General features: G+C 43.2%; 1 long non-coding RNA gene across 1 annotated transcript; it reads right to left on the bottom strand.

The window, feature by feature from the left end:
• LOC129495795 (uncharacterized) lies at positions 1–24,229 on the bottom strand. Its single transcript, XR_008661612.1, has 3 exons — positions 24,041–24,229; positions 5,863–5,979; positions 1–497 (listed from the first exon to the last, which is right to left on the bottom strand). It is a non-coding gene; the product is annotated as an uncharacterized LOC129495795 (long non-coding RNA).
• Positions 24,230–24,670: the final 441 nt, after the last annotated feature.

Here is a 24,670-nt window from a genome sequence, read left to right as displayed (position 1 = left end):
CAGAACTAGGACACAATGCTTTCATATCACTTAGCATTTTTATTTTATAATAACTGAAAGAACTTTTTGAACTCTAATAGCTCTTTGAGGAAGACATAGTGGCATAGTAGCAGCTCCTGACTTACTGCTACTATCTCTTGCCCAGGAATAGGCTTTTAAGGAGGTTTTTAAGGATACCAGAAAAATACCCATGGAGCCAGAAAGGGGGATTCACCAAATTTGAGTCACACTAACCGGTCACAAGGGAAAACCCCTGAAGAACATGTCAGCAGACTTGACTGGAGGCACACAGGAAAAGAACTTCAAAGTCAAAGGACTTAGTCTTCCACCAAGACTCTTAGAATCCTTATGAGAAAAATTTTTCATGCTGAAGGTTCCAGGACTTGGGATTATTTCTATATGAGACTCCACAAGCAATCATGGATTTGGCCATTTCTTCCAAGATTGTTCAGCAATTACTTCCATCAGTATCAAGCCAGGAATGCAGGATGGAGTCACTATTGGTGATGATTAGATTAGTTTTAAAAAATTAATTGATTATGAGTTACTAAAAAAAAGTTTACAGACTCTATCACATCAATTGTGCATACTACTGAAGGAAAATACAAGAGAAATAAATAGGTTGAAGTATTCCTCAAATGTCTCATTTGGAGTCCAATCTTCTGAAATACATTTCATTTCAAGGTTGGGTATATATATGTCTTGTTTTTCCAAGCACAACTGTCCTCTTTGCCACCAGGAGTGTCAGTTATGCAGGACTTATTTTTTTTTAATCTTTTATGATTTTATTTATTTGAGAGAGAGAATGCATGAGCAGGGGAAGGGTCAGAGAGAGAGGGGGAGAGGGATAAGCAGACTCCCTGCTGAGAGGAGAGCCTGATATGGGGCTTAATCCGGGGACCCTGAGATCATGACCTGAGCCAAAGTCAGATGCTTAACTGACTGAGCAGCCCGGGTGCCCCTAAGGCAGGATTTATTTCAACAGTTCTTCCAAGGATTTTCTTCCAAGCCAATGACTGCACTTTCTACCCCAAATCTTAATACAGGTCCTCCTTAATCTTTTTAGAACGTGTCAACAGAAGATTTCAGAAAACAACCAGGATTTTTTTACCTCCTAAAATGGTGCTTAAATTGTTTGTTGAGTGAAAAGATGATGAGTTGCTGTTGTCCATATGTGCCCTTAGAAATCTAAAGCAGGTTGGTATATGTGCAGGCAGCCACTGCTGCATCTTGTCTGTTGCCTGGCCAGCAGCAATTATAAGATACCATTGATCAGAAAATGCATCTTAATTTCAGAGATGTTAAATGTGAAAAAATATGTATCTAAGAATCAATAAATTTCAATAATTATGCTCAGTTTGCAGGTTGGACCCCAATCAAACTTTGGGATCTATACTATCCCATGACAGGGGAAGTTCAAGGGACTCTTACATTCAAGGATTTAATAGTCACAGTTCTGTCTGGTTAACTTAATCTAATAATTTTGCTATGAGAAGAATGTGAATCCTCAGCTTTCCAGGCAGGAGCATGAGTTATACAGCTGGAGAGTGACTTTGGCTGACAATCAGTAGTCCACCTCAGGGTGTCTTACACTTCATAGAATGGGCAGTAGTCATCACATACTTGAAAACAATCTTTCCTAAAATGTGTGGTGATGAAGTTGGGGATTTTCAGACAATAGGATGCCTCTCTTATAAATATTATAGTGAAGAGCATAAGTATCAAACTCAGGCTGAGTTGGGTTCTATTCTGACACTTACTAGATGATCTTGTCCAAGCTCACCTTGCTAAGCTTCAACATCCCTGTTGGCATAATATTCCATTGGTATAATAATTATTACTATTAAATATGATAATGTATATAAATGCTGAACACTATGCCTGGCATACAGTAAATGAACAATAAATGGTGTACCAGAATGAATGGCACACTGTCCATTCAGATGAATCAAAGATTTAAATGTAAAAAGTGAAATGACAAAAATAGTTGAAGATGATATGGGTGATTGTTTTTATAATGTCAGAATGGAGAAGCCTTTCCTAAATATGACATATATGAAGACGGAGGAGAAGGAGAAGAAAAAAAGCCCAAAATGAAAAGATGGATATGTTTGACCACTCAAAACACAAAACTTTCTACATAGAAAAAAATAGCATAAAGTAGTCAGCCAAATGACAAACGGGAAGAAAGCAGTTGTACCGTATGACACGAGAGGTTAATTTCCTTAATATATAAAGTTTTAGAAATCAACAAGGAAAACATCCTTAAGCTAATTGGAAGTTTGACAAAGGATATTTAAAAGAAATATAGGGGCAGCCCTGATGGCTCAGTGGTTTAACGCCTGCCTTCAGCCCAGGGCGTGATCCCGGAGACCCGGGATCGAGTCCCATGTTGGGCTCCCTGCATGGAGCCTGCTTCTCCCTCTGCTTGTGTCTCTGCCTCTCTCTCATTCTCTCTCTCTCTCTCTCTCTCTCTCTCTCTGTGTGTGTGTCTCATGGATAAATAAATAAAATCTTAAAAAAAATAAAAGAAATATAAATTGCTCTTATATACATAAAAAGATGCTTAAAATCATTCATAAGAAAAGAAATTAAGTAGATAAGTAAAAACTACAACAAGCTATTTGGCTTCTGCTCCCTTCCTCCAACAATGTGCTCCCTTCCAAAACAATGTGTTATACCTACTTGCCAGGACTTCTGCCCACCAACTAGTGCAGGTTCTTCCTCACCTTGCTGCTCTTCTTAATTTCAGAGATGTTAAATGTGAAAAAGATATGTATCTAATAATCAATAAATTTCAGTAATTATGCTTGGACTCCCTCTTGCCTCCTTGTAAGAGCCCCCACTGAATGTAAGTCCATTGAGGAAGGAAAGGCTTACCCCTCCACTGGTTCCAGGACATCTCCCCCTAGCTTCCAGCTTCTGAAGATGGTAGACTGGCTCTCCCAGTGAAGATGGAGCTCTAAGTAGGATAGAGCTTAAAAACATGTTTTGTTTTGTTTTTATGTAGTACAGAGTCCATATTCAGAGAGCAATACTCTGGAATATTCTGCACTGATCAACCCATGATCCTTTCTTAGATAAAGGGCAGTGCATTGAAAGGAGGGCCGCCACCTGGGAGGTAGGTATTGAAACTATGTCATTCAGCAAGCAGCTGAAGGAACTGAGGCTATGAGGGTTTGGGGGAAACTACTGGAAGGAAACACAGCTGTCCTAGAGCAGGGGAGGGGCTATCTGTCCTAGGAGATGGATTAGGCTTGCTGGGTATAGTAACTGAAAGCAGAACTCAGGGCAAAGGGTAGAAGTCATGGGAGAAGATTCAATAAACTTCAGAACAATCAGAGCTTGCTAAAAATGGAATGAATGCCTTTTAAGGGAACAACCTTTCTGTAGCTAGATACATACAAGCAAACGGTGGATGATAGACTTTAAGGGAGAAATCCTTTTCAGAGGCTATCACTGGCCAACCTAAGACCTCTCTGTCTGTCTGTCTGTCTCTCTGTCTCACACACACACACACACACACACACCATTCTTTGTTTCCCCTTCTGCCCTTTATTTTTTCTCTTTAGCATATAGCTAATGCTTAATATCCTATATATTTTTTACTTTTTTAAAAGATTTAAAAAATTTATTTATTCATGAGGGACACACAGAGAGAGGCAAACACATAGGCAGAGGGAGAAGAAGCAGGTTCCTTGCAGGGAGCCCAATATGTGTCTCGATCCCAGGACCATGGGATCATGCCCTGAGCTCAACCGCTGAGCCGCCCAGGCGTCCCTATATTTTTTTTTAACTTGTTTATTGTCAATCTTCCCCAACCAGAATGGAACCTTTTGGAGATGAGGGGTTTGGCCTGTTCTCTTTATTTCTATATCCCCATTATTTAGGACATGCTAGCACATAGCAGGCATTCCTTGCTGAATGAATAAATGACCAGGGGTCACTGTATGAGACTCAGCCTGCGATGGGCAGTGGGTCTGATTATCTCTGGGTGCTTTCCAGCTTCAAAATCTTTATAGAGTTTATAAGTTCTATGAAGTGTGCCCTGTGGCCCCAGCCATTTGGAGCCGCCCTTAGCTGCAGAGGCATGTGACTGAGAAGCTCATCAAGGGCATGTGTGCAGATTTCTAAATAGGTGCAGGATTCATGTGGTCAGTGCAAAGCAGAGACGAGCATAACTATTGGGTAGGGCAGGAAGAGGGCTTCAGTGAGGGGAGGGATTTGAGATATGAGCCACAGAGAGGCAGACTTAGGTTTTGGATGGGAACCTCAGCCTTTGAGTAAGTTATTCAATATCTTTGAGGCTTAGCTTCCTCATTTATAAACACCTCACAGGATCATTGTGAAAATGAAATATGGATCACTGGGCTCTGGCCAATCACAGAAGTTTGTTGCTCAGAAAGTGCTCACACCCCTTATGGTGATTGCTGTTGTGCTATTTAACTTGAGTTTTGACTAGGCGAGGTTTTCTAAATAGAGATGGGTAAAAAGGACTTGCAAAGTAGAGGACAGGACCTCCGTAAAGGTTCACACGCAGGAAAGCAAAAATTATACTGGACTTCTGACACCGAGATCAGAAGCAGGGTGTCCAGACTCAAAGTGTGGGTACAGATCCTGGCTCTCACTTACTAACTGGGTGACCTTGGGCAAGTTACTTAACCTCTCTATGCCTCAATATCCTCATCTGCAAAATGGGGCTAATAGCAGTACTTGTGTTACAGGTTGTTGTGAGGATTGAATGAGTTACAATAAGTAAAACACTTGGAAGAGTGAGTAGCACATTATGAGCACTCTACATGTGTTAGCTCTTAGGATTATTATGCACTCTGAAGAAAGTCTACCCATAGCTGCGTGGTTAAAGGGGAGGAGGGAGACGTGGGAAGGTAGGGTGAAATCAAACATGAGTGTCATCAGAATGTGAGCTTGGCCGCACATGGGCTTTCGCGTGTGTAAATGTGGACCCACCTTCAAGGCCCAGCCCATCTCCCCCATCTGCTTCCCACAGAAAGCCTCTCCCAACTGCTCTGCCCCCTGGGTTCCTGGAGCACCTTGGATTGGTGCTTTCCATGTGCTGCCTTGTATGATCGTGTAGGTTTTCATAGTCTACCTCCCCAACTCAACTGTGAATTCATGGAGGAAGGAAAGACAATACTTGTTATAGGCCAGTCTCTTTCTACTATATTCTGTCATGAGTGTGGGAGGGGTCTGTGGGGAGAGGGGGTTAGAACAGCCTTGGAATCGGGCTGTCCTACGTTTGAATCCCCGCTCTCCTACTTTCTAGACATATGACCTGGGCAAGTTGCTTCACCTTACTAGATTTCTGTTTCATCATCTATAAAATGGAGACAGTACCATCATCTACCTTATAGGGCTTTTGTGAAGATTGAGATAATGCATGAAAAGTATTTAGCACAGAGCCTGTGGTCATAGTAAACACTGAGTAAGTGGAACTTTTGATTATACTCTAGACAAAAGAGAACATTGCTAAGAAGTGACCCTATCAGAAGCACTGTCTGATGAAGTGGATTGGAGCAAAGAGAGTAAGATGCAGCCCCAACTGAAGTAGTCCACCACTGAAGGGACTCTTGATCTATCGTCTTTGGCCCACAGCCTCCCCACACCCATGGTGGAAGCACTGCTCATTCAATCCCATGAAAATGACAGTCTTAGTTTCAGTAACAAAATAAGTACCTACTATGAACTGTATCAATATTAATTTCCTGTTTGGGACATTGTACCATAGTAATGCAAGAAGTTACCATTGAGGGAAACTGGGTAGAAGATATATGGGATCTCTATTATTTCTTATAATTGAATATAAATGTACAGTCATCTCAAAAATAATTTAAAAATAATTACCTAGAGGCACCTGGGTGGCTTGGTCGGTTGAGCTTCCAACTCTTAATCTCAGCTCAGGTCTTGATCTCAGGGTCATGAATTTGAGTCCTATGTTGGGCTCCACACCCAATGTGGAACCTAATTAAAAACAAACAAACAAATAAAATAAAAATAAGTATCTAAATTAACTCTAATTTTTCATACTCCCTCTTTTGTAGCCTTCTTTCTCCATAACTCCCTATCCGTAGGTCTTGATTATCCCTGTGTCCTGCATACGATAGCACTTAGATTGAATAATAGCAATATCCCCCAAAAAACATGGTGAGAAAAAAAATAATGGATTATAATTGAGGGTTTGCTATGTGCTAGAATGGTTCAAAATATTTTATATATAATAACTCTTCTAATCTTTACAATAATCCTTGAGGTTTTTATAATCCTCATCCTACAAATGAGAAAAATCAGCCTTTGAAAAATTAAATAGCTTGCTCAAGGTCATGCGGTAGAGCCAAGATTCCAAGTTTACTGTGCTCAAAACCCTCATTGGCCACTATTCTTTGTAGATCTCATAAAATCTAAAAGTTCAATCATTAAAAACAACATTTTAAGATGGATTTTTGATAACCACTAGGTTTTCCTTTATCTGTGCTCAACAGATTCTGTACACAGATACCCAGGAATCATACAACACTAAGGAATAGCAAACCCAATCTCTCGCATCTGTCAATCTTTTGCCCAAACGTCTCCTTGTCCATGAGACCTTCTGTGACCAACATATTAAATGCTTGCAACCCCCTACACACACCTACCCTTGTTAGGTGATCAATTATCCCTATTTGCTGGGAACTGAAGGAGATCCTAGGATAAAAGGCTTTTCATTTAAAATCAGTACAGTCCCTGAAAAACCTGGAGGAGCTGGTCCCCCTACCTTGCTACCTTATCTCCTTGCCTTGCAAGTCAGGCAGATATCTAGGGGTAGAGCATTCCAAGCAGAGGCAATAGCAAGTACAAGGACTTGAGGCAAAACATGCTTGGTAAATTGAAAAAAAAAAAAAAAAAAAAAGCAAGGAGGTGTGTGTGGCTGGAGTGGGGTAAATGGGAGAGAGCATAGTAGGAAATTAATCAGAGAGTGAGGGGAGGAGGCAGGTCATGCAGTACCTTGTAGTCTCAGTAATGGCTTTGGATTCTACTTTGACTAAGAACAGAAGCCATTGGAAGGTTTGAGTAAAGCACTAATATAATCAGACTTATACTTTAAAAGTATCCATATGTTGATAATAAATTGGGGTGATGGGAAGGCAGGGGCAAGATAAGGACAGATGCAAGATGAACAGTTTGGAGGCTATTGCAATTATCCGGGTTGAAAGATGATGACTTGGACCAGGAGGTTGGCAGTGAATATAGTGAAAAGTGATTAGAATCAGGATAGTTTCAAAGGCAGAGCTGGATTGGCTGATGGATTTGATGTAGGGTAGAAAAAAAAAAAGAGGAGTCAAATGATTCTAAGATTTGTGGCCTGAGCCAGTGATGCAATGGAGCTGCCGTGTGGAGAAGACCAGGGGAGGAGCAGGTTCAAGGGCACAAGAGTTCAGTGTGGGAGGTGTAAGTTTGAGACTCCTATTAGAACACAAGGAAAGTGTTGAGTGGCAGCTTTAGGTAGGTCAGTCCGTGGTTCTTCAGAGGGATCAGGGTTAGGGACAAAGAACCAGAGTCATCACAAATAGGTGACTTTCACCAGCATGTGACTGGATGAGAACACCTGAGAAATGTGTTGATCGAGAAAAGAAGAGAAGACCACGGGCTGAGCCTTGGTTCCTTCCACTGCTTAGCAGGATAGAAGAATAAGAGTGAGCAAGGGAAATCGAGAATAACTGGGAAGTGAGGTGTGAAGAGGCCAAGAGAAAAGTCAAGTGACCCAGGTTCGCAGGAGAGAGTGAACTGCTGCGTTCAACAAAGCTGCTGAAATGAGTATCGAGGAAAGACTTTGGCATCTTGCTGGCTGCCATGCAGCTTCTTTGACTAAAAGATGGTCACTGATAACCTTGACAGGAGCTGTTTTTGTGGAATTCTGAGCATGAGAGCTTGATTGAGACTGGGTGTAAAAGACAGTGGGATCAAACAGAAACATGGAAAAGCTGGTGAAGCCCTATTAAAGTCCAGAGCGCCAAAAAATAGTAATGGACCTATGTTAGTTTCTTGGTTTCGACAAAGTACCATAATAATATAAAATGTTGATATTAGGAGTAACTGGGTGAGAGATTTGGGGGAGCTCTCTGTCTTGTCTTTACAACTGAGTGATGAGAAAGACTAGCAAACAGATAACTCTCTCAAGACTGACTAGTTTGTGGTTGACTGCTAGGCTCTGAGGAAATTCTACCACAAAAACTTTCAACTTTCAGCCATTTGGAAAAGATCTATTTCCCTATTTAAAGCAAATACTATAGAAGGTAATCCATGAATCATTATTAGTCATTTATACTTTAGTATAGATGAGTTTATCGGACACCCTTTGGGAAGCAAGTGGGGCAAAAAGGCAGGAAGTGGGGTTTGCCTCCTTCATAATAGCCTAAGACAAGCTGTCTTGAGTGAGGCACCGTATGCAGGTTTAGCTTTTTCTTTCATTCTTTACATCACACAAGTATAAACTCCTTTCATTCTTAGGGCTGTTTTCTCTCTCTCTCTCTCTCTCTCTCTCTCTCTCTCTCTCTCTCTCTCTCTTTTAAATGTCTGCTTTTACAAAATTAGCAAAAATTTGGGGCAGAAACTGTTTCTCCCTTGGTTACGAGTGCTTTTAGGAATCGCATTTTTACTAGTTTGCTTCTGGCAGTAACCCAAGGCTAATTCACTTCAGAAAACCATATCTGAGGCCCCATATGGTGTTGCTTCGTCAGAGGATGATGGTGGGAATGGTAGGCTCTCTGAAAATTACATGTGCTTGCCTTATCTTGCTGTCACAGATCCTTAAAGTTTTTACTTCTTCTGTTATTCAGGCAGAGTGTATTGAATTCCTGGGAGTAGGAGAGAAACTCATAACAAGGTGAGAAGAAGAAAAAAAAAAACAAGGTGAGAAGATCTCATATTTAAAGAAGCTATTCTCTGCATCCTTTTTTTCTGAGTCAAATATCATACTTGGAAATTTGTCATCCAACATGAATAAATGTCTTAGAGAATGAAGGCAATAAATATATATTGAACTAACTGTATTTTAAATAAGTGAGTTCACAGTGTTACAAGCAACAAAATGTTGACTTTTCAAGGATAAAATTATACTTAAATAATTTTGTTTTAATTCATAAAAGCAAAAACTTGAACTTCCAAAGGCAGAGGAAAATATGTGCTAGCCAGTTGGTAACTGTGTAATTTCTACTAAACTTTGAAATACAATTGAATTCATTACTATATATGAAATTTTTATCTCCATAAAATGTGCATTGTTGTTTTTTATTAGAAAAAATCCAACCGTAGTATCATTTTTCAATTTACAATGTTGTAATGGAGCCTTTTTGATCTTTGTATACCGAAGTTCTCCCTGGCTTGAGGCCTGTCATTGCCTTGAAGGCCAATTTATAGAAATATGAGAACCTGCCCAAAACCTCATTAAAGAGAAACACAAAACCTTTTATGTTGATTGAATGTTCAGCCTAAAATCACAGTGCAAGTGGAACCAAGGATCCTTGTTTCAACTGCAATTTAAACTGCTATGTTTTAACCTGGAAAGGAGAGGGAGTCCTTAGCTTGCCTTCACACACTGATCAAGGTTCCTTTGGCTTAGCTGGGTAGGAAGGACCCCTCTGGAAAAGTGACATTTAAGCTGAGACTGAGCTTATTTTCATTTTGCACTGGGTTCTGCAAATTATGTAGCCAGTTCTGCTTGCTATAAGTAGTGCTCTGTGGAATATTTGTTCAGTGGATGACAAGAAAGAGCCAGTCATGCAGATGGATTGCCAAGCAGCACCAGCAAGTACCAAGACCTTGCAGTGGGGAAGAGCACAGCATGTATAAGCTGGGCTGCCATGCTGTGTATTTCCAGGGGCATCATTCACCCTGCAGCCTACTGAATGCCCCTCCTGGAGTTACACAGTGCACAACCTGCATGTCTGCACATGGTGGCCCTGTGTTCAAGAAACAGAAAAGTCAGTATGGATAGATCATTATAAGGTGGAAGAGAGCTAGCGTAGACAGATTATTATAAGGGAGAGGAGAGCAGTAAAACATGAGATGGGACAGTCAGACAGTGGCCAGATCACATATGGCCTCTTAGTCCATGGTGATGAGCTTGGATTTTTCTCTGAGATGAGAAGAAATACAGGTAAGTTTTAAGCAGATGAATGACATGGTCCAATTCACTTATGAGACAACTCCAGCTTTAGTGTAGAAAATGGGTGGAGGGGGTTAGAATGAAAGCAAAGAGACTAGTTAATAGTCCATGTCAGTGATAGTGTCATGATGGCTTGGACTTTGGTGGTAGCAGCAAAAAATGAAGTGTGAGCCAATTCAATATATATATTTTAGAACTAGCAGTAGTATTTAGCAGTGGTATATATGCCTTGTTTCTGCTGACAACCACTAACCTTTGTTCTAGGACATAGGAAATCACTGAATTCTCAAGGTCATCCAACATGTCAAAGTTGACAGAGTCCTGTCTGTTTCACCTGTTACAAGAGTGCACAGAAGCATAACAGATCTTGGTTTATTTGATCTACGTTTTGAAGTTTTGCTTTTACATGAAACGAGGAATGTGTGAATGTTTGTTTTGGGTCATCAAGAATCTAGTTCATATTAATAGGAAATAAAATCAGTCAACAGTACTATCAACAGTACTCAAGATGGGAACTGCTGTATCGTTATGACTGTGTTCCCATAGAGGTCTCACAAGATATATAAAAACTCAGGCCACTTTACAGTCATCACATAGCTCAGGATTGACAGTGAGCCTGTTGGTAGATGGTCAGAGTCTGCCTGTAGCTGCAGGATCCTTTCAACAGGCAAAAATGTTCGCCAGGAGCAGGATGCTGGAAGCTTCCATAGAATTCAGCTAACTTGAAAGCCCCCTGATGCACAATTGTCAAAAATTTAGGAATATAAAATAATAAAAATCAAATTGAGCACTTTGGAGATGAACAACTTTGTATGGTGCCAACTTCAAGAGCAACCTCAGGACCAACAGGTAGCCTAGAGCACAAAGTCACATTGGTGGGCTTTGTCCTTGACCCAGGTGTCTGATGCCTTTAGCAAAGCAAGCTGCCTGCACTTTAAAAATCTGTGGCAGGTAGGATCAGCAGTGCCATGGATTTGCACTTGAGTCAGGCTTTCTAGTCATCAGGCTCATCTTTCTAGCAGTGGGCTGACAGAACATGGTAGGTAGAAGGGCGTGACAACTATTTTACATTGCTCTGAAGCTGAGATGCAGGGCAAGGTACGCCACAAGGACAAAAGGCGCCATGACCGTGGAATGCTTGAGAAGAAAAAAAAAGCCCATAAACCAACCTGGTGTATTGACTCAGGGTGGGTCAGCTCAAGCAAACAGGAGGCAGAAAGAACCTCGATAATTTTGGAAACCAGTCCTACAGATGAACAGAGGATCACAATCCAGAGAACAAGTTTTAGAGCCCAGCCCGGTGTCAGGAAGAATGCTGAGGCTTTCTGTGTGGGCATAGTCTTAGGAAGAGAGCAACAGTGGCTGCCGGGGTCCCTCCTAATAGGAAGAACCAGAACACACGGCTAGTACTGGCTCTGCCACCAGCTATGGAACCCTGGCATATCCTTTAAGCTGAATCTCTGTTTTCTGAGTTGTCACTGAAGATCACTTCCAAGCATTGGTCCTATGTGTTACTGCTGCAGCATTTAGCACTAGCACCTGCCTTGGCCCTACAGCTCCTTCTTTCTTCCTTGACCTCTCTAATCTCCTGATCTCTGGCCCTCCTATCACTCTGACCACTCTTTATTCATGTCTCTTTCAGGGATTGCCTCTTGAGTGCCAGTGTTCCCCAGCACCAATCCCTCTTTTCATGTCACGCTTGGGACAGTCCTCTTCACATCCAAGCTCTGACTACCATGGAACTTGCCAACTCCCTGCCTCCAGCACCAAGCATTCCCAGGGTCCTTGGACAAGTATTTCCAACTGCCTACAGAGTTGGATATGTACCTGGATAGTCTCCAGTCATCTCAGATTCATTATGTTTAGTACAAGGCTGTATTATCCTCTCCTTTCGCTTCCCCTAGAATCTCTGTCCCATTAACATCACATTAATGTTGTCTACTTACAGAGAAACCTAGGAGCTATCTGCTTCTCCCTCCTCTCTCACCATAAGATCAAAACTGTCATCAAAAGAGAATCTATTTCTCAAATCCTACATTCCTTTCTCTCGCAAATATACCCACTGCTTTAGTCCTACCCTCACTTTTTTTGCCTGTCCTAATGCGATAGTGACAAAGGCTATTAATTCTCCACCAGAATCCATTCCTTGATTTTTCTTTGGTAGAGAACCTCCCAGTTTTCACTGGATATAAACTGCCCAGTTAGTGACTACATTTCCCAAGGTTCCCTACAGCTAGGTAAGCCATGTGGTCATGACTATGTTCTAGCCAATAGGAGGTCAGCAAAAGTGATGTGTTAAGCTCCTAGGCATTTTCTTTGAAAAGGGAATGGTTTGCCCTCTTCTGGCTTTCTTTCCACCTTCCTGTAGGCTGGTCGCACAGGTTTGACCTGGTTGATGGGGCCACAATCCTAGGTGAGTGTTTCTCAAGCTTGAGTGTTCATCAGAATCACCCAATGTGCTTATTAAAACACAGGTTGCTGGACCCCATCCACATTCATTTTTAGTGAATTCCCCTGTGATACTGATACTGCTGGTACAAGGACTGCACTTTGAGAACCACTGTCCTAAGGGATTAAAAGGTTAATAAGATTAAAAGGAACCTGGATTCCTGAGTGGCCTCATAGAGTAGTGCCACCTCTGTGGCCCTTGACCACTCACTTTTTCACATGGACCACTCACTTTCAGAAAGAAACTCTCTTGTTTGTCTTATTTTGAGTTCTGTGTCACAGAAACATAGTGTATACCCAGGTAATATACCCTCTAGTCCATCCTCCATGATTCAACTCACAAGATCTTTTCAAACTTCAAGTCTGACATGGTGCTCCCCTGCTTTAAATTGCCCAAATCTTTCCTTTTGCCTCACACAACTTAACTCAACCAGGATGTCCTGAGAAACGGTAAGACCTGGAACACTGGGGGAAAGAGTAAGAATTCTCAGTGGCAAGCTGGGAATTGGGCATGACCCTCTTATATTCCTCAGATTTTAAAAATCTGAGTCCTCCCAAAGGAGAAAGCATACAGCGAATATCTCATCAGGGCAGATAATAATAACTAGCATCCTGAGTTATATGCCAGGCATATAATCCCCCAGTTACCCCATGAGGAGTCTACAACTAATATTTCCATTTTGCCAGCAAAGGAACAGAAATGCAGAAATAAGGGAACTGCCTGTGGCAGACAGAGACAAGGACTTGTCACTCCACCATCAACAGACAGCTTCCTCTCTTGGGGTCTGCCCGGCTGCAGAGACCCCACATCATCCAAGGTCATGTCCTGCCTGGGCAGCTGGTGGCCAGGCAAGGTGGGATAAAGGCCTGCCCTTTTCAGCCCAAAACAGGACAGCTGGGAGAGGCCGTCCTCACTCAGAGCTTCCCTGAGATTTTGACTTCTTCCTCTGGCCAGCTCTGCTTCTTCCCTCTTCCCCTCATAGACATTGATTCCATCTTGTGTTCCAAATTCTATCTAGGTGTCTGCTTCCAGAGAACTCAGCCTACAACCTGCTGGCAAGTGGTAGAGCTGTGCTCCTGACACAGGCAACCTGCCCATAATCACAATTCACAGCAGGCCGCCAAATCTGCTCACAGGATGCATTCAGTTTCCTTAGGGTAGCATTCAAGGCCCTTTAGAATTTGATTCCAATCATCTTTGCTCACCTTACTTGGCAACAGGCCCTGTTCTGGCATTATACCAAGCATTCGCTCAAGTGGTATTTTGACTGGAATGCCTCTCTCCTCCTGAAGAGGTCCTCCTAAGTTTAGCACAGACATCACCTCCTCTGTGGAGCCTCTCTGAGACTCCTAGAGAGTAACAAACAGTACAGAGTAGTGAATGTAGCCTGGAGCCCTTGAGGCCTGAGTTCAAATTCCAGCTCCATGACATAGCTGTGCAACATGGACAGAATTATGTAACTCCATCTCCTATCTATAATATGGAGCTAATAATATCTATTTTGCTGGGTGGTGAATGAAATAAAATCTGTAAATCACCTAGCCTACAGAATCTCAGGCCCCACCTCAACCTTTAATGGGCATAGAGATGTCTCAAATGTCTTGTGAAAATGCAGACTCTGAACCGGTGGGTCTAGAGTGGGGCCTGAGATTCTCTATTTCTACCAAACTCCCAGGTAACCTAAGTGTGAGTAGTCTATGGACTACACCTGACTATCAAAACCCTAGCCCAGGACCTGGCCCTTAGTGGTACTAAGTGACATTTATTTCTCCTTGCCCTCCCTACTCTTCCCTCTGGGTGCCAATAACATTTTGCTTCATGCCATTTGCACACTCCTCCCCACATCATACTTTAGTTAGCTGCTATCTCTGTGGCTCCCACTAGACTGTGAGCAATTTGAGGGTAGAAACTATATAATCCTTCCCTCAATAGCATCAGTGCCCTGCATTGGACCTGGTATATAAAAAGGGATCAATAAATGTTTGATGAACTAAGCCCATAAATTGGAAATAAAAATATCATCTCTGCCTGTCTCAACAAGTTGTTGTCATGAGCAAATGTGATAATTTGGGAGAGAGAGTGCATGGAAACATATCATATGGTGCAAATATAAAGTATTATTATCCGTCAGCTTTCTACTCTGCAGCAGTTCAGACTCATGCAGCTGAAGCATGTTTGCTGTGGCAGTTGCTCAGGCTCTGATGATTATAAAAACTCAGATTCATCTGTAGTTTAAAAATAAATCAAATTCTCTTCTGGCTAACAACCACAGCACTCTTCACCTATGGTAAGAACGTAATTATAATGATGTAAATGAAAAGAACGTATCTTTCATCAATCAATCAGTCGATTAATCATGAAGCAGGCACCAAGTATCTCTCTCCAGGTAGCACTGGGCTTTCTTATCTACCTCCTTGAAATGAGCAAGTAATATCAATCAGCCTTATCTCATGTCTGTTTAAAGGTGGGGAGACTGATGGAGGAAGATGAGGTCAGGAGTGGGGTTGATGGGAGGGCAGTTCAGAACCAGGCTGGAGACTGGAGGAAAACCCCCACGTCCCTTTCCAGGAGGGGCCTGGGCTATGAGGTAGGGTCTTCCAAGTGGCTTTCCATGGTGAGTGGCCAAGACCCTGCCTGTGCTGTTAGCAGATGGTTCCAGGAATATTGGGAGGGCATGTGCTTTAAAACTAGTCACTTGGATGGAACTCATTCCTGGAAAAAAAGTTATACTTGAAAGCTCATGCAACGATTCATCTGCAACATATCCACGTATGTCTTCTTTTGCGTTGCAAATAATGATGTCAGGCAGGTCACCACCAAGGGCTGTGCCAGGCTGGCCCCTGCTCCTTCATGGGGGTGGATGGGTGGTGGTGATGGTAGAGGGGTGGCACAGGGAGGCTTGGATGAGAAGACCCCATATAATGCTTAGGTTTCTCTGGGCAAGTATAAGATTCAAGTCAATTATTTCTAAAGAGGAGTGGGAGGGGAAGAAGGTTAATGTGAAGGCAAACTTCCTAAAATTCAGCAACCTGGGTACCTTTAGCAAAGTGTGGCTCATGTGACAATATCACAGAGATCAAGAATAAGCGCCTACACACCAATAAAATAATATTTTAAAAATAATTGTGGTGATAACAAGAAAAAATTCATAGCAAATAAAAATTTTAAGAAACCCAAAAACAAACCAATATATTAAGAGTGTTCAAAGTAAGTTGACTAGGGATCCCTGGGTGGCGCTGCGGTTTAGCGCCTGCCTTTGGCCCAGGGCGCGATCCTGGAGACCCGGAATCGAATCCCACGTCGGGCTCCCGGTGCATGGAGCCTGCTTCTCCCTCTGCCTCTCTCTCTCTCTCTCTCTCTCTCTCTCTCTCTCTCTCTCTGTGTGTGACTATCATAAATAAATAAAAATTTAAAAAAAAAAGGAGTCTTCATGTTCTGTCTCCTTTAAAAAAAAAAAAAAAAAAAAAAAAAAAAAAACAAAGTAAGTTGACTACATATGTATCTATCATTCATAAAAATATTAATTCTGGTTATACTTGGGTGATTTTAATTTTCATGTGTATTTTTTCTGTATTTTTCCTAATTAATATGTATTATTTTATTACATGGGAAAATGTTTTCCTCCAAAATAAAAAGATTAGAAAAAAATGAATGTACCAAAAAATTAGTAGTAATTGTGAATTATGGGGTCACAAATATTTTATATTTCTCAATTTTACTTTTTGTATTCTAGGTGTTCTACATGAATACATATTGCCTTTTATAATTTAAATTTTTAAGTTTTTGGGGATCCCTGGGTGGCTCAGTGGTTTAGGGCCTGTCTTTGGCCCAGGTCGCAATCCTGGAGTCCCGGGATTGAGTCCCACGTCGGGCTCCCAGCATGGAGCCTGCTTCTCCCTCTGCCTGTGTCTCTGCCTCTCTCTCTCTCTCTCTCTCTCTCATTCATAAATAAACAAACAAATAAATAAATAAATAAATAAATAAATAAATATTTTAAAAATAAAAAAAATAAAATTTTAAGTTTTCTTAAGGTATATAATAGCAGCAGCAAATAAAGAAATTTCGTGTTGCCCAGTTCTAAACCTCAAAATGATCCCTGATTCCTTTCTCTTTTACATCTTGTGCCTAATTTATCAGCAAGCTGTGTTAACTGTGTCTCCAAAACATATCCTGAATCTCACCATTTCTCCCCTTCTACCTCTAGCTCCACCTAACTCAAGCCTAGCCCCTGAATTATACTGCAATAACCTCTTGATGTCTCTGATTTCATTCTCTGCCCTCTATAATCTCTTCTCCACATCATAGACAGAGAATTATTGACCCATAAATAGCATCACGTCTGTCTTCTGTCTAGAACCTTCAGAGGCTCTCTATTGCCCTTACAGTAAAATCAGGCTCCTCACCCTCATCAGAGCCCATCTCTCCAGCCTTTTCCCTCCATGCCTCCCTCCCCTTGCTCACTTCACTCAAGCCATTGTCCTTGTTTCTTAGTTTAGGAAGAGCTTGCATTTGCTGTTCCCTTTGCCTTAGAATGCTCATCCCCAGGCCTTCAAATGCTGTTTCCTTCTCCTCAATTAGGTCTCTGCTTAAACATACCTCCTCAGAGAGGCCTTTGCTAACCACCCTAATCTAAAGTAGCCTGCACATTCTAACTCAACACTCTGGTTTTGATTTCATCTTTTGTAATACCTAATATTTTCTATTTTCTAACTGCTTGCATCAGAAAGCAAAGAATGGTCTTATCCTTCTTATTCACCCCTATATTCCTAAGAACCTAGAACAAAGCTCAACACACAGGAGGTGTGCAATATTTTAGAATAAATTAAGAGGTGGGGAGGGGTAGCTAATGGAATTCCAAGTCTAAGCTCATCAAGGCAAAGGAAAGCAAAATTCTTTCTTCTGGGACAATTCCAAGTGGCTTTGTGGAAAAGGTAGAATATATGAGGAGGTACATAATTCCCACAAAGTGGCTCCAACATACCCTTTTAGCCGTCTTTTCCAATATTTCCAGACACTTTCTTTAAAACCTTTCCCTGGAGTGTCCTTACTCTCTCTTTTACTTATCACTAAATTCCTGCATTCGCATCATTGACCCTTTGATCTCTTGATCTCTGGTCTAACTTCAGCAGCAAGCCTATATAACAGCCATGTGAGCCCATAAACCTGCTTCCCTTTCCCACATTCAGTCCTGGAACATTCATGGTTCCAAAAGAAAACTGAGATTTCTTCCCTGGAGCATCTTTCCTTGCTGTTCCACAGAGCAATGCTGAGGTGGGCATCTCTGAACGGCAGCGCAAAGATCGTTGCACTTAGGGTTGTTGGTGTCTGACTGCTCTTGGTGTCTGACTGCTCTTCTAGAAACTGTGTGTAAGGAGAACTGTGGCAGATGAAAGTCCTGCCTTTTGGTGGTGTTACCTGAGGACTTTGCATTTAATAACTAAGTCTGCCATCATGTAGACATACAATGTTAAATGTATTTGATGCAATATGTACATAAACCAATATCCCCTGGATGCTCCCCTAGGTCCTTTTTCCTAGATGCAGCCACTATTACCAGTTTGAGAGATGATCATTTAATTCATGGGATTTAGTTATGGTTACTGGTTAAGAATCTCCAGGACTATAGGGGATCCCTCGGTGGCTCAGTGGTTTAGCGCCTGCCTTCGGCCCAGGGTGTGATCCTGGAGTCCTGGGATGGAGTCCCACGTCGAGCTCCCTGCATGGAGCCTGCTTGTGTCTCTGCCTCTCTCTTTCTCTCTGTCTCTCATGAATAAATAAAATAAAATAAAATAAATTAAAATAAAATAAAATAAAAAGAACTTCCAGGACTGCAAATATTTTCTTTAGCCTTCCCATATTTTTGACCATCACAAAGACTCTCTGTAATGAATGTAAGGTACAAAATCTGGAGATTGTTTGCCAACTTTTAAAAAAAGATTTTATTTATTTATTTGAGAGAAAGTGAGAGAGCACAAGCAGTGGAGAAGGGGAGAAAGACAGAGAAAAGCAGACTCTTTGCTGAGCAGGGAGCACGATGCAGGGCTTTATCCCAGGACCCCAGGATCATGACCTGAGCAGAAGGCAGACACTTAGCCAACTGAGCCACCCAGGTACCCCTGTTTGTGGATTTTTAATTCAAATTCTAACCAGGCTCTTCCCTGACTCTTTGAGGCCCTACGTGGGCCTATGCTATTTGCTGCAGTTGGACAAATTTCTAGACAAATTAGAATCCAGAACAGGATCCAGAACTAGATTCCAGAACAAGCTTATACCACGCAGATAACACCCCTGTGGTGATTTCAGAAATTTTAAAATTCACTGTACCCTAATACCACCCACATGGGCTTTCTCCAATAGACACAACTCCTTCTACTTTTCTCTAAGGCACCATGGGGCAACATAAGGTCATTCATATAAAGAGCATGTGCTAAAACAGGCCTGGATTCAGAGCCCAGGTCTGCTTGTAAACTGTGTATCCTAGGACATGTTGCTTGACTTCTCTGAGGCTCCTTCCTCCAATGTAAAATCAGAACAATATCTACCTCATAGGGTTGTTGTAAGGGTTAAATGTAGTATGTATGAGTGGCTCTCACCATGTAGACATTCCCTAGTTTCTTAAAGAACTGAGGATCCATTTAAAATTCAGATGTGCTTGGGCCCATCAGATTCTCTGTTACATCAGCATTGCTGGTTTCTTCAAGAATGAGTCTACTCTTCCTGTTTGGAGCCAGCCCCTCTGTGAGTGATCCCATCCCTTCTCTCCTCCAGGACCTACTTCTGTCATTAACTTTTTCTCCCCTGTGTCTTGAGTCTCTCTAGTCCATTGGCCCTTTGCTTTCGGGTTTGTTCAAATCTTTCATACAACAAACAAAAGGTCCACCAGTAAATCTAGTGTTCTCTACCACCTCCTGCTCTTTTGTCTTCTCTTCTAACAAGCTTAAAGAGCCTGGGTAAGAGGTCACACCCTGTGGGCTGGGACAGAACTTGCAGAATCTGCTCAAGGCTAGAGGCTAAGTAGAACTCCCTTTTCCTTCTGGGGTGGTGGTAAATGGGGAAGACTCTGGATCCCGGCTGAGACCTGGTGCAGCGTGGGGAGCTATGAAGGGAAGGGGCCCACTTCTTATTCATTCTTCCCTGCTTTTAAGAGCCCGGGGAGATTCTGGATGAAAGACGAGCCTTCCTTTAGAAGAATTGGACATATTTTAATTGAGTTCAAATTTGATTGAGGAGGGAAGGACATCTTGGGGCTTCCCTTCACTCTGAAGTCAAAGGACTGTACTTGAGAGAAGTCTGAAGTCACATGCTCAGTCTGTTGTCCAGAAAGCCCCCCATTGTCCAGTGGGGGTGCATCAGGAACAAGCCTGGGCCCCTGGGAGTATTGAGGAATCTCATATTTAATAATATTGGGGGGCTAGACCAAGTATGAGGAAATCAGAACAGAGCCACTAACTAAAGGGGAAGGGGCTCAGGAAAGCACACAGATTCAGAGGGTTAACACATGGTCTCACTCCTGTTCCCCAGCTAGGTTGCATCAATGAAAGCTATCATCATTTCTGTGGCGCCCCCTGGGTTGTTGCTTCCGCCATGGGAAGGGATCTCTGCTGAAATGAGAGACTGGAATCTATCATCCACAAACGGAGGGAAGCAAAAAGATGCAAAGGGTTAGCAGTAGGGCAAGTGGAGTGACATTGGGGAAAGGAACACCCCTGAATCCTCTACCCGTATCAGTTTTGGAGGTTCTCCTGTCTACTTTAGGGCTTTTGCTTTCAATCATGTTACTCCCAGGCAAGAGGGGAGGCAGAAAGAAAAAGTGGCCCCCTGAAATGACTGTGGTCTACACCAGCATCTCAGGATGGAGAAGCTCTGCAAGCCATGTGAAAGAATGATCCAGACTCTGTCTTCTCTTCTTCCCCATTTATTCACTCCTGCCACACCCCATGGACCATCATTCCCAGGGCTGCCGAAGACTACCTTTGTGCAGAATCCTATGGATATTTTCAAGTCTTTATTTCCTGGATCTCTTTTGGGAGTTGCCCCCCTCCTTGAAACTGCTCCCTTGGCTCTTGAAGCCTTTCCATTCCGCTTCTCTTTTCTGATGGTGGGACTTTAGGTCCACCTCATGGGTTTTGCCTACCTACCCACTAAAAGTTGCTGCCTAGAAATTTTTCCTTGGACCACTGTCCTCTGTCTTGCCTGGGCAAGCTCATTCAGTCTCAGACTTTACCACATCTATGTGGAGAACTTACGAATCTTTAAGTCTAGCACTGACTTTTCCTCTTGAGAACCTAGAAACTATATAAAACCAAATGCTGAACATCTCCACTGGGAAATCTCACACATACCTCAAAATTAGCACTTTCAAAACTAGCGTTATTACTTTCATTCTACTTAATTCCATATCCCTTAGAGTCTATAAAACAAACCCCGGGATGCTCTCCCCTCAGTTTCATATGTGAATTCATGGCACTGCCATCTACTTGGACACCCAAACCAGAATCTGGGTGTCCCTCCTCACCTTCTATGTCCCTAATCGAAGCTTCCTTTGATACTATGTGTCCAAACATGAAATCCTGCTGGTATTTGCTTCTGAAATGTTTCTTCTGCACTATAATAATTTGTAGCTATCTTTTCTTTTGGACTATAACCTCCTAACAGCCTCTGGATTCACTCCTTGAAATCATACTGAACCCTAGAGCTGGAGTGGTAAAACCAAATTTGCCCTGTCATTCTCTTGCTTAAAGAACTCAAATGACCCCCCCCATTTTTTTTTTAACCTGTGAGATTCAAGACTCTCCTTGATTTAACCCCTACCTATTTCTCCACCCATTCTTCAACTTAAATTTGTTATTCCCACAACTCACCATCGCTAATTCTCTTCTCTGTTCCCTGGATCACACTGGGAATGCTTTGCCCATCTCTGTTTATCTACAAACCTTTACTCAGCCTTTTAAGATACAACTCATATGTTATCATCTCCGAGTACCCTCCTCTAGACCCTCAGGTGGGTTGCAGCTCCCTATCATCATACCCTGTTACCACATGTCCTGGGAAATAGTAGGGAAGACTAGGCAGTCTCCTGAGTGAATGTCCCAGTCTGGGCTCTGGTAGGAGTATTCAACCCGGCAGATTCAGAAACCTTATTTCATCAGCATGTTGAGAACAGAGCCATCTCTTAGCGGCTGACTCAAATGGACTTCCTGAAAAATGTATAAAGGCCAGAATATGTATTTGAACAAATCCTAGCTGAAAACTTTCCCAATCTGGGAAGGGAAACAGGCATTCAGATCCAGGAAATAGAGAGATTCCCCCCCTAAAATCAATAAAAACCGTTCAACACCTCGACATTTAATAGTGAAGCTTGCAAATTCCAAAGATAAAGAGAAGATCCTTAAAGCAGCAAGAGACAAGAAGTCCCTGACTTTCATGGGGAGGAATATTAGGGTAACAGCAGACCTCTCCACAGAGACCTGGCAGGCCAGAAAGGGCTGGCAGGATATATTCAGGGTCCTAAATGAGAAGAACATGCAACCAAGAATACTTTATCCAGCAAGGCTCTCATTCAAAATGGAAGGAGAGATAAAGAGCTTCCAAGACAGGCAGGAACTGAAAGAATATGTGACCTCCAAACCAGCTCTGCAAGAAATTTTAAGGGGGACTCTTAAAACTCCCCTTTAAGAAGAAGTTCAGTGGAACAATCCACAAAAACAAGGACTAAATAGATATCATGATGACACTAAACTCATATCTGTCAATAGTAACTCTGAACGTGAATGGGCTTAATGACCCCATCAAAAGGCGCAGGGTTTCAGACTGGATAAAAAAGCAGGACCCATCTATTTGCTGTCTACAAGAGACTCATTTTAGACAGAAGGACACCTACAACCTGAAAATAAAAGGTTGGAGAACCATTTACCATTCAAATGGTTCTCAAAATATACCCTAAAAACTATAGAACACTTCTGAAAGAAATTGAGGAAGACACAAAGAGATGGAAAAATATTCCATGCTCATGGATTGGCAGAATTAATATTGTGAAAATGTCAATGTTACCCAGGGCAATTTACACGTATAAAGTCAAAATATCCACAGATTACCTACAGTAAGAACTAGAACTTTCCTAAGGACTGTTTTCCCAGAGTGTGAGAGACCCAGTGTCTTCTTTCCCTGCAGAGACTACCCCAGGAGGTAAATGAGAGTCAGAACAACGACAGGTAGATGAATCAAGCAACTTATAAAATTGGGCTAAAAAAATGTGATGCCTCTATCGCCACATCAGGAATGGGCTTGCCAATGAAACCATACTTTTAGAAGTCTGTTCCTTGATGTGCCCCTGGCCAAAGCCGGGATACTCTCTGTCCCAGCTAGCTCCTGTAACTCCCTTTTGACTTTTCTGACTGACCAAACCCCACTGCCTCCAGGTCTGGGTGTTCTCTCTCTCATTAATCTTTTAATGAAGTTACTGAAGAGGTCTGTTAGCAAAGGCCATCCTTTCAGCTTCCGAGTTGATCCTTTAAGGGTGGATTTCAGAGTTTCAGAACTCGACCCTATCTCCAGGTACTTGAGGGAGGCCTCTCTGTAGCAGCCAAGTAGAAACTAGGAACCTTTTTCTGTTATTATGAGAAGCAGGGACCCAGGGCCTGGCACAGGAGGCAGGCTGAGGGGACGGGGAGACTGGGAACAGGTGGAAGAGGGCTCCCCTCCTCTACCTCCCTTCAGAAGCAGCAGCCTTTCAGACCCTGCCTTAAGAGTCAGAAGCTGCAAGGGGTGGTTAACGTTATGGTGAGAAGGCCAGAGAGCAACTGACGGAAGCCCCGCGGTCAGACCTGGAGACTCATGGAGCAGGAAGGCGGAGGGGAGCCCGGGCTCTCCCATGGGCTCACTCCCAGCCCCACAGCATCGCCTCAGGCAGTTCTCGCTGCAGTCCCGGAACCAGCAGCAGCAACAGCTCCTGGAGCTCCTCAGAAATGGGGATTCTCAGGCCCGGCCCTGACCTGCTAAATCAAATTCAAGGGGCGGGACAAGCCCTCAGAATTTGAGAATATGGGATCCCTGGGTGGCGCAGCGGTTTGGCGCCTGCCTTTGACCCAGGGCGCGATCCTGGAGACCCGGGATCAAATCCCACGTCGGGCTCCCGGTGCATGGAGCCTGCTTCTCCCTCTGCCTGTGTCTCTGCCTCTCTCTCTCTCTCTCTCTCTCTCTCTCGACTATCATAAATAAATAAAAATAAAAAAATAAAAAAATAAAAAAAAAAAGAAGGAGCTGAGTCCATCCTCGGTTCTGAGCCCCAGAGCCCTCGCGGAGGAGCTGGGACTTAAAAAAAAAAAAAAAGAATTTGAGAATATGGCCCTGCGGCCCTCTCGCCAGCAGCCACTCCCCACCCCATCCGCTCGGTTCCCGGGTGGGTTCCCAAACTTTAGGAAGTAGCTTTATACCTGGGACAGCCTCGGGCGGTCCGTGTGCTGCGGGTCTAGCACACCGAGGGTGCTTGCCACGTGGCCGGGGGCTGAACTGGACCGCACACGCCGGATCAGGTGCGCCAGGACCATTTCATTTATTCTCAGGTCTCTGCGGCTTAGCAATGGCCAAGATCTCCTGTCTCTTTCAAGCAATTCTCTCCGTTCTGCCCAGAGGTTCCCTCTCCCTCGCCCGTCCCGCTCTTCTGCCGAGCGAAGTCCTGTGGGACAGTCTGCTCTTTCCCCCGGAGGCTCAGGCCGTCGGAAGCGTTCACACCGCCCTCGCCCACCGCCTCCGCCTCCGCCCCCGCCTCCGCCCCCGGCGGCGGTACTCACCCTGAAGGAAGCTCCAGCGTCTCATTCTCTCCACCCCCTTCACTCCCTCCTGCCCGGCGCCTCCCCAGCTGTCTGACCTCGTTCCTCCTGTGAAGGTCGCGCCCTCCCTCCACTTGGCTCCCACTCCGACTGGCCCTGATGCCCCGAGTCTCTTGAACCTGTTGCCTCCTCTCGGTTCCAGTCAACACCTCACTCGCTTTGAACGGCTCAATTCCTGGGCAGTTGTGCCTGGCGCCCAACTCTTCCCTCCCTCGGTCTCTCCCACCTCAGGTA

This window comes from Nyctereutes procyonoides, unplaced genomic scaffold, assembly GCF_905146905.1.
Source record: "Nyctereutes procyonoides isolate TBG_1078 unplaced genomic scaffold, NYPRO_anot_genome, whole genome shotgun sequence".
NCBI classification, from domain to species: domain Eukaryota; kingdom Metazoa; phylum Chordata; class Mammalia; order Carnivora; family Canidae; genus Nyctereutes; species Nyctereutes procyonoides.
This window is presented reverse-complemented; position numbering and strand designations above follow the sequence as displayed.